The sequence below is a fragment of the Neomonachus schauinslandi genome, chromosome 8, assembly GCF_002201575.2.
Source record: "Neomonachus schauinslandi chromosome 8, ASM220157v2, whole genome shotgun sequence".
Taxonomy (NCBI): domain Eukaryota; kingdom Metazoa; phylum Chordata; class Mammalia; order Carnivora; family Phocidae; genus Neomonachus; species Neomonachus schauinslandi.
Genome location: NC_058410.1, coordinates 137,331,929 through 137,339,454, shown reverse-complemented (window position 1 = coordinate 137,339,454; position 7,526 = coordinate 137,331,929).

Here is a 7,526-nt window from a genome sequence, read left to right as displayed (position 1 = left end):
TTTAAGTTGTGCATTCTGAGCAGCATAAGGGTATCTCTCACTCTTTGGCTGTATCTTGACCAGGACAGGAATCATCCCTTTGTCTGGTGTCTCCACATTGTATCCGATGTCACCCCTTGCGAGAGTAGCTGGCTGAGTTATCAGATCAGCTGTCACAGGATCACAATGCTTATGTTCAAGGAACCCTTATTTTACTTAACAATAACCCCAAAGAACCAGAGCAGTGATGTTGGCCATTTGGATATGCTTCTGTTAAGTGAAAAGATAAATGTTCTCAATAAAGAAAAAAAAAATGATGTTGAGGTTGCTAAGACCTGCGGTAACTTTTATTACAGTAAATTGTTATAACTGTTCTACTTTATTATGAGCTATTATTGTTCATCTCTTACTGTGACTAATGTATACACTTTATCATAAGGATAAATGCGTAGGAAAAAACATAGTATCTACAGGGTTTGGAACTATCTGCAGCTTCAGGTCCACTGGGGGTCTTGGAAGTTATCCCCTGCAGATAAGGGTGGGGGCCACTGTAGATAGGGCAAAACCAAGAATAAAAGAGAGATCTTTTAATTTCTATTCTATTTTCTTACACTACTATGCCGTGTTTCCTTTAGAATATTAGATTTTCATATCAATAGCTTAACACATCTCAATCAGATATTATGGAATTTCTTCATGGTGATTGTTAGGAAAATACATTTATGTGAGAAAGTAACACTATTTTAGTACAGTTGTTCTGGGCTCCAGCCGAAAGTAACAGTCTCCATCCTCCCTTGCAACTCAAATTCAGAATGTGTTACAATCCCTTGGAGATCGTTTTGCTGTGGGGCCTTAAAGAATTTAGACAGTCAGTAACGAGTCCAGAAATAAACTTGGTAACTAAAAGAGCTGAATCCCCACATAATGTGAGACTGTGGGTCCTCTGCCAAGAGTGGGGTCTGCGATGTTTGGCTCTCTAAGTTTTAGCTCGATGAAATCCAGTGCAGGGAGAGCATCTGAAGCTTTCTTAAATTATAAATAGACCCCAGTTGTGGAGAATCCTTCTAAAGTTTCTGGTGATTTCTTAAAACATATTATTCACATTGCCATATGATATGGGTAGAGCCCATTTCAGCTAAATCTTACGCTAAGTATTAGAAAGCTAAACGAGGCCATGACTCTTTTCTTTAATTACAAATCCCGATTAGACATATTCTACTCATAATTACCAGGTAGTCGTGTACCCAAATGGCTTGGAGCCATGCATTTATTTACTCTAAGAACTGGCTATTATCTTGTGATACAGAAAAAGAGAAGAGAAGCAGATCAGGGTGGAAGAGATGTGGATGGGCCAAGCCAGTACCTAACGCACACATCCATTCATCCAGTTAATATTTCTTAAGTAAATGCTATTTTCTTGCAAGGAACTCACAGCCTAATGGCAGAAAACAGATAACCAGAGGGTCAGAGAAACAGATAATCGTTTAGAGGTAAGTAGCCTGGTGGAGTTTCCTAGCAGACAGGTTGAAGATGCTGAGCTTAGAGGTAAATGAAGAATTCACAGGTTTGTTCGTATGGGAGAGAGAAACCAGGAATGTAACGATTCCTACAAATGGTATCAGAATCCATCTTAAGGTGGAAATTATGTTTGCTGGAAAATATAATGTAAGTGTTTGGGGAAGAAGGTGGAATCCTTATTATTGGTTGGTTCCAAGGCTTCTAAAAAATAAAGCTGGGCTTTTCTGTTGGATAAAAGGCGGTGTGTGTGTGTGATTCAGTGGAGGGGAAGGGTGTGCAGTGTGGGGAAGACAGAGATTCTAAAGCACTCTAAAAAGTGTGGACTGTAGAAATCTAGAGGACCCCAATACCATTTCAGGGAGTTGAAACGTCTGAACTATTTATGAAATAATGCTTAGATTTTATTTATTTTGGCTCATGGCATGGACATTTATACTATTGGTACAAAAGCAGCAGTGGATAAAATTGCTTGAATCTTAGCAATGGCACCAAGTGTCTTTCTTAAGCTAATTTCATTTAAAAATGTCTTCAATGAGGCAAAAAAAAAAAGTTGATTTTATTAAATCTTGATTCTTGAGCATATTTTTCCCTTTTGGAGTATATATATCTAGGAATGGTTAGATTTTCTTCATAAACTCCAGCCAAAACTTTTACAGTAGATAGAACACAGGAACAGATACGAGAATTGGCCATCCCCCATTCGTTGAATTTAATCTTCACATTTAATTTAATCATTCATTAATACAATAGATAAAATAATCAATTACATATTCAGTTTCTCAGCCTTCCGAGGATCACTTCAAAGTGCCCAGAGGCTACCATATTAGGCAGAAAACATTCCCAGTATTCCAGAAAGTTCTATTGGGCTGTACTGGTACGAAGTATGTGTATAATGGTGACTTTTGGGTCTGTGTTCCTATATTAAAGGCAAGCTTTTAAGGAAAAAAAAAACTGACTCACATTTCCATTGGAATGCATAAATTCAGCATCATTTCCACGTAGCTGGTCTATGTTCTCTCCAACTTCGCTCCCTTTGGGCTGTGGAATCTCAGATCTCCACCGTCAGGGTCACTTCCGATCAAGGAGCAGAGGAAGCAGGCACTCTTTTCTTTACTGCACAGCCAAGAGGGTGTCGACCTCAGGGTGTCCGTAAGCAATAAAGTCATCGTAGGACACCCTGGGAGTCCCTGGGTTCAAGCGACTCTGATACCAACCGAGATTTTAGGCAGATGGGAAGGGGGCGGGGGAAGCAAGCAACGAGTTCTTTCCAGCACGAATTCAAACTACCCCTCCGTTGACCCTCCGCTGATGGCACACTTGCCCCCGAACCCACAGTTACCTCTCCTCTGGCCAAATATTTCTAACACACGTTGCTGATAATACGGCTCTACCCTGGCATTTGCAAGCTTGTTAGAAGCTGGGATGAGAGACTGCCTGTTAGCAGATGCCAAGGCTTTACTTCCTCAATATTTTCTCTTCCTGTGATAACAACGCTCATCATTCTCTTTTTAGGAGACAGAAACCCATGCACAGAAATTTGTGTCTTGTTATTCGCAAGGTAACGATATTTGAGTGTTTACTCTCACGCTGGTGTTAATTAGTTCACAGCATATTTAAGTCTGGGAACAACGCAAGTCAGCCCCCATCTCCAAAGGACATCTTTTACACAGCTACATTATGTTCTGACAACACCCAAGCAGCCTTGCCAAGACACCAATGGTGACTGCTAAACACGGTTTTGGCAAAGAGTGCCGAGGAATTCCTCTCAACTGGCAACCCAGCAAATCCAGGTTTACAAATGTGCCACCCTTGGTTAATTAGTGACAGTGCTGGCTTTTAATTGAATTTGAAGCAACATGAGAAAAAAAAATCAGGGGGGAAAATAAGGTGGATAAACAAGCCCACTAGTCCGCTGCTGGAGAAATGGGAAGTCACACAAGCATGAATGATGCAGCCCCGCAAAGAGGTTGATGGATGTGGATGCTTTTGAAACACAAGAACATCTGGCCGCACGGCACAGCTGAGGGGGGGGACAAAAAAGGAAGGTCCAAATTCATGGACACATTTCTGTCAGAGACATCCGGCAAACAGATGGGGCTGGCTCCAAATAAAGTCCCATAGATGTGTTGAGAGGTTTTTGAAAGCTCGTGGGTTCATAAATGCATTCTTTTCACCCCTTTGTTTCCAGTTCAGGAGCTTATCATCAGCTCTTTCTGCACTTGCTCGCTGTCTTTAGGGCAGTGATGTTCTCCCCAGGCAGAGCCTTGCAGAGGCTTGGACTGTAGTCTCAGCTGAGCCTGGCCTGATGTGATATGGAATGTGAGGTCGCTTCACGTATTGAAAAGGCCAGCACTGACCCAACGCTCACGGGCAGGGCACTGGACTCAGGGCTTGGCTCATCTCGGGCGGTCTTCATTGCTGTCTTCGGCAGAAGCCCCTATCATGATCACGATTTTAAAAACCGGGAAGTTTGTCAGTGGCAAGCATAGAATTCGTTCTTAGGTCCCTCTTGGTGAAAGAATGGGGTCTTGTCCCCTTCCCTGCACTGCTTCGGAAGATTTGGGAAAAATAATGCACTCTTTGCAGTGAGTGTGCATTAGGCAATCAGAAGATGAGATTTCCATTCAGATCCCTGAGCTGCTGTCGTCTCTTGAACAATGAATAATATATCATCTGGGGAACACATCTAGAGTCTAGATTTTAAGAGGGATTTTTCCTTTTTGCTGTGGTCTGCTTCTTGCCTGGTACATCCCTTATTTGCAAGAAGAAGGGGACAGAGTGCTGAGCTAAGACTTCTGGAAGGTGCAATGGAAATCTGTATCTGCTGGAAGACGTGCAGCCTCCTGTGGGTATCAGCGGAACCCGAGAGCTCACGCGGTGCCCCCCACCTGCCCCAGGGCTGAAAGCAAACAGGAACAGAGTTAATACGAAAAGAAAGGAACATCCCAAGGTTCACTAGCTCCCTTTCTCATAGGCAATCAGGAACGTCCACAAACATCAACATCATCCATGCAGATGGGATATGAGAGAAATTCAGAGCAGAAATGTAGAGGGCTTAAAAATACACTCAATGATGTCTGAGGCTATTAGGCAATTCTATGGTTCTTAAAATCAGTTCTAAAATCACTGGCAACTAGCGATGCAGAAAGGAATGCCTACTTTCATTAAGTGAGACTCTCGGGATCTAAATCTTTCATCGACCAAACAGGACCTGGTACTAAGACCTTCTGTATAAAAAGGTTTATCAAGGCAAAAAGTAGCATTAATATTATTGTATTATGTGTGTCATCCAATTTTTGAGACACAGACGTGCCTTAAATGCATAGCAGAATCTATGTTGGGCAAAAGAATATTTTGCATGTTTTCTGATTTTTGAGGCAGTGCAAAGCTCCAGGATAATTTGGTTCAGATTTCAGATGCCCACAGCGATATTGGTCCACTCACGTGGCAGCAAGCAGAGGATTAGAAGACTCATATTTTGGGTCCTAGGACAGAATTCCAGGACTGTAAGAAAAAGACTTTATTCTCACAGGATTCATATTGTTAGACAGGTAACAACAGACGTGAAGATGGGGAAATGACATAAATGTATCACGGCGTGAACTCAGAATCCTGGTTAAGAATTTGTTGAGCAGGTTTTTTATAATTGTTGCTTCCATTTCTGTCCTCCCTGCAGATTGCTTCAGGAGCTACTGCTGATTACTAATGAGCAGATAGTGAGCTTGATATGGGGATGAAGCCACACAGTGGAAAGATTTTGTAAGGGTACTCCTTATGAAATGGAGTCTTGGCAGAGGCAAAGGGGCACTCCCCTTGGAACTTGAAGGGATCATGATTGTAAAAAATCACAGCTTCAAATAAACCCCCGTCTGGGGAAGTGCTCAAGGTGAGGATGGCAGTAATCATAATGATACTAACAACTGGTAACATTTATTGAGTGTTTCTGTATGTTCCAGGCAAAGTGCTTCAACTCTTAATAGACATCACTTCATTATGATAACCCTACTGAGGAGGTTCTATTGCTATTCTCATTTATCATTTGAGGAAACTGAGGCTCAGAGAGATTAAAACTTGCTCAAGAGCAAATCTTGCCAAACTAAGTTAAAAAATGATGGAATCTGGGGCAGTTGGGTGGCTCAGTTGGTTGAGCATCTGACTCTTGGTTTCAGCTCAAGTTAAGATCTCGGGGGTCGTGGGATCAAGCCCCTCGTAGGGCTCTGGGCTCAGTGGGGAGCCTGCTTGAGATTCTCTCTCTCTCTCCCTCTGCCTCTTCCCGTCCCCCTGCTCGTGTGCTCTCTCTCAAAATAAATAAATAAAATCTTTAAAAAAAAGACAGAATTTGAATTCAAATTTTAGTCCATCTGAGTATCCAAGCCCTCAAATTTCTAGTGTTTTCTGCTGAGTGTGCAAGGGTTCTAGGAGTAGAATGAACATATAATTTAACATCCACTCTGGAACATATATGAAAGTGAAAGGAGGTGATGTTGATACTTACACTGGCACAGTGGGGCAAATTGGGATACATGACCCTACTACTTAAGAAGGGAGCTGCAGTGGAGAGTCAGCTTGAATATTCTCTCCCTCTGCCCCTCCCTCCCTCTCTCTCTTAAATAAATAAATAAATCTTAAAAAAAAAAAAAAAAAGGAGGTTACCTGATAGATACCCCTGCCTGAGAGATGAAATGATGAATCTGGAACCACTTGGTATTAATATATGTCAACTCATCCCAGATTTCAGGAAAAAATTTACAAATGAGTGACCGTTACCCCCAGGTAGGCAACTTTCTCTTATCTGCTGGAGATGAATACCTGTTTGCCTTTACCTAGTTTTGAACACCTTACTCTTGGGTTCATTTTGTGCTGTCATAAGCTTTTTTTTTTTTTTAATCAAGAACATTTTGCTTTTAAGGTATTTATTGCCTTTCTAGCTTAAGTTGCCTTTAAAATGAATTGTTCAATATAAAGAAACTAAGGCAGAATTACAAAATCTTTGCACCCAAATGACCAATTTCAAATGGCTTATTCGATTTATAAAGTCTTGGCTTTAGTGAAAATGTGCTCATAGCACTTGGCTTAAAATACTAAGTATCCCAATACACAGGAAGCTGACTTTGGGGGAAATATCAAGGAAAGCAGTATCACTTCTAGCTCTTTTCTCTTCACACACTGTCTGCCCCGAAGTAATATGCGTAGACTAGTGGCATATCTTTTGAGCAGGACTCTAATATCAGAACCTCTGGCCACATCTCATACTGTGAACCCATCCTCTGTTTTCCTGAAACTTTACTCTAATGACTTTCTGGCACTTTCTTCCTCCTTGTCTTTACCTGCTCCTCCTTTGGCTCTTCCACCTTCTCTCCTACCCCCTCACAACACCTCTGTCTCCTGGGTCTCACTATTGGCTTGCCTTTTCTTGTTTTTCTCTATATCTGGTGTCATTTGACAATCTCAGCTGCAATTAATATTTCAGTGTGGTACAAGACTTCCAAATCTTTATTTCCAGCTCTGGCATGCTCTCCCAAAACTATAAAACTTTATCTATCTAAAACTCCTTATTAATATATCTTTCATGCATCTCAAATTCAGTTCATCCAGAGCTGGTCTCACTAGCTCTCTTTCTTTCTAAAGCACACACACCTACCTGTGCCCTCTCTATTTCAAGCAAGTCTCCTTCCTTGAATTTCCTCTTTGCAAATGATACAAGTTACCTAGGTGATGATCTAAAATAAAATCAGTTGACAAATCCTCTCAGGTCCATTTTTTAACACATCTCAGCTCTACGATTTCTCTAAATTTTCCTAGATAAACTTGTTCAGATTCACTCCTTCTCACCTGAAGTATGTCAATTGGTTCCCCCAGTCTTTGTTTTTCTCTTATATTCATCCTGTGTAGCAGCAAGATCAAACTTTTGCTGCTGCTTCTTCTTCTTCATCTTCTTCCTCTTCCTCTTCTTCTTCCTCTCCTCCTCCTCCTCCTCCTCCTTCTTCTTCTTCTTCCCCTTCTTCTTCTTCTTCTTCTTCTTCTTCTTC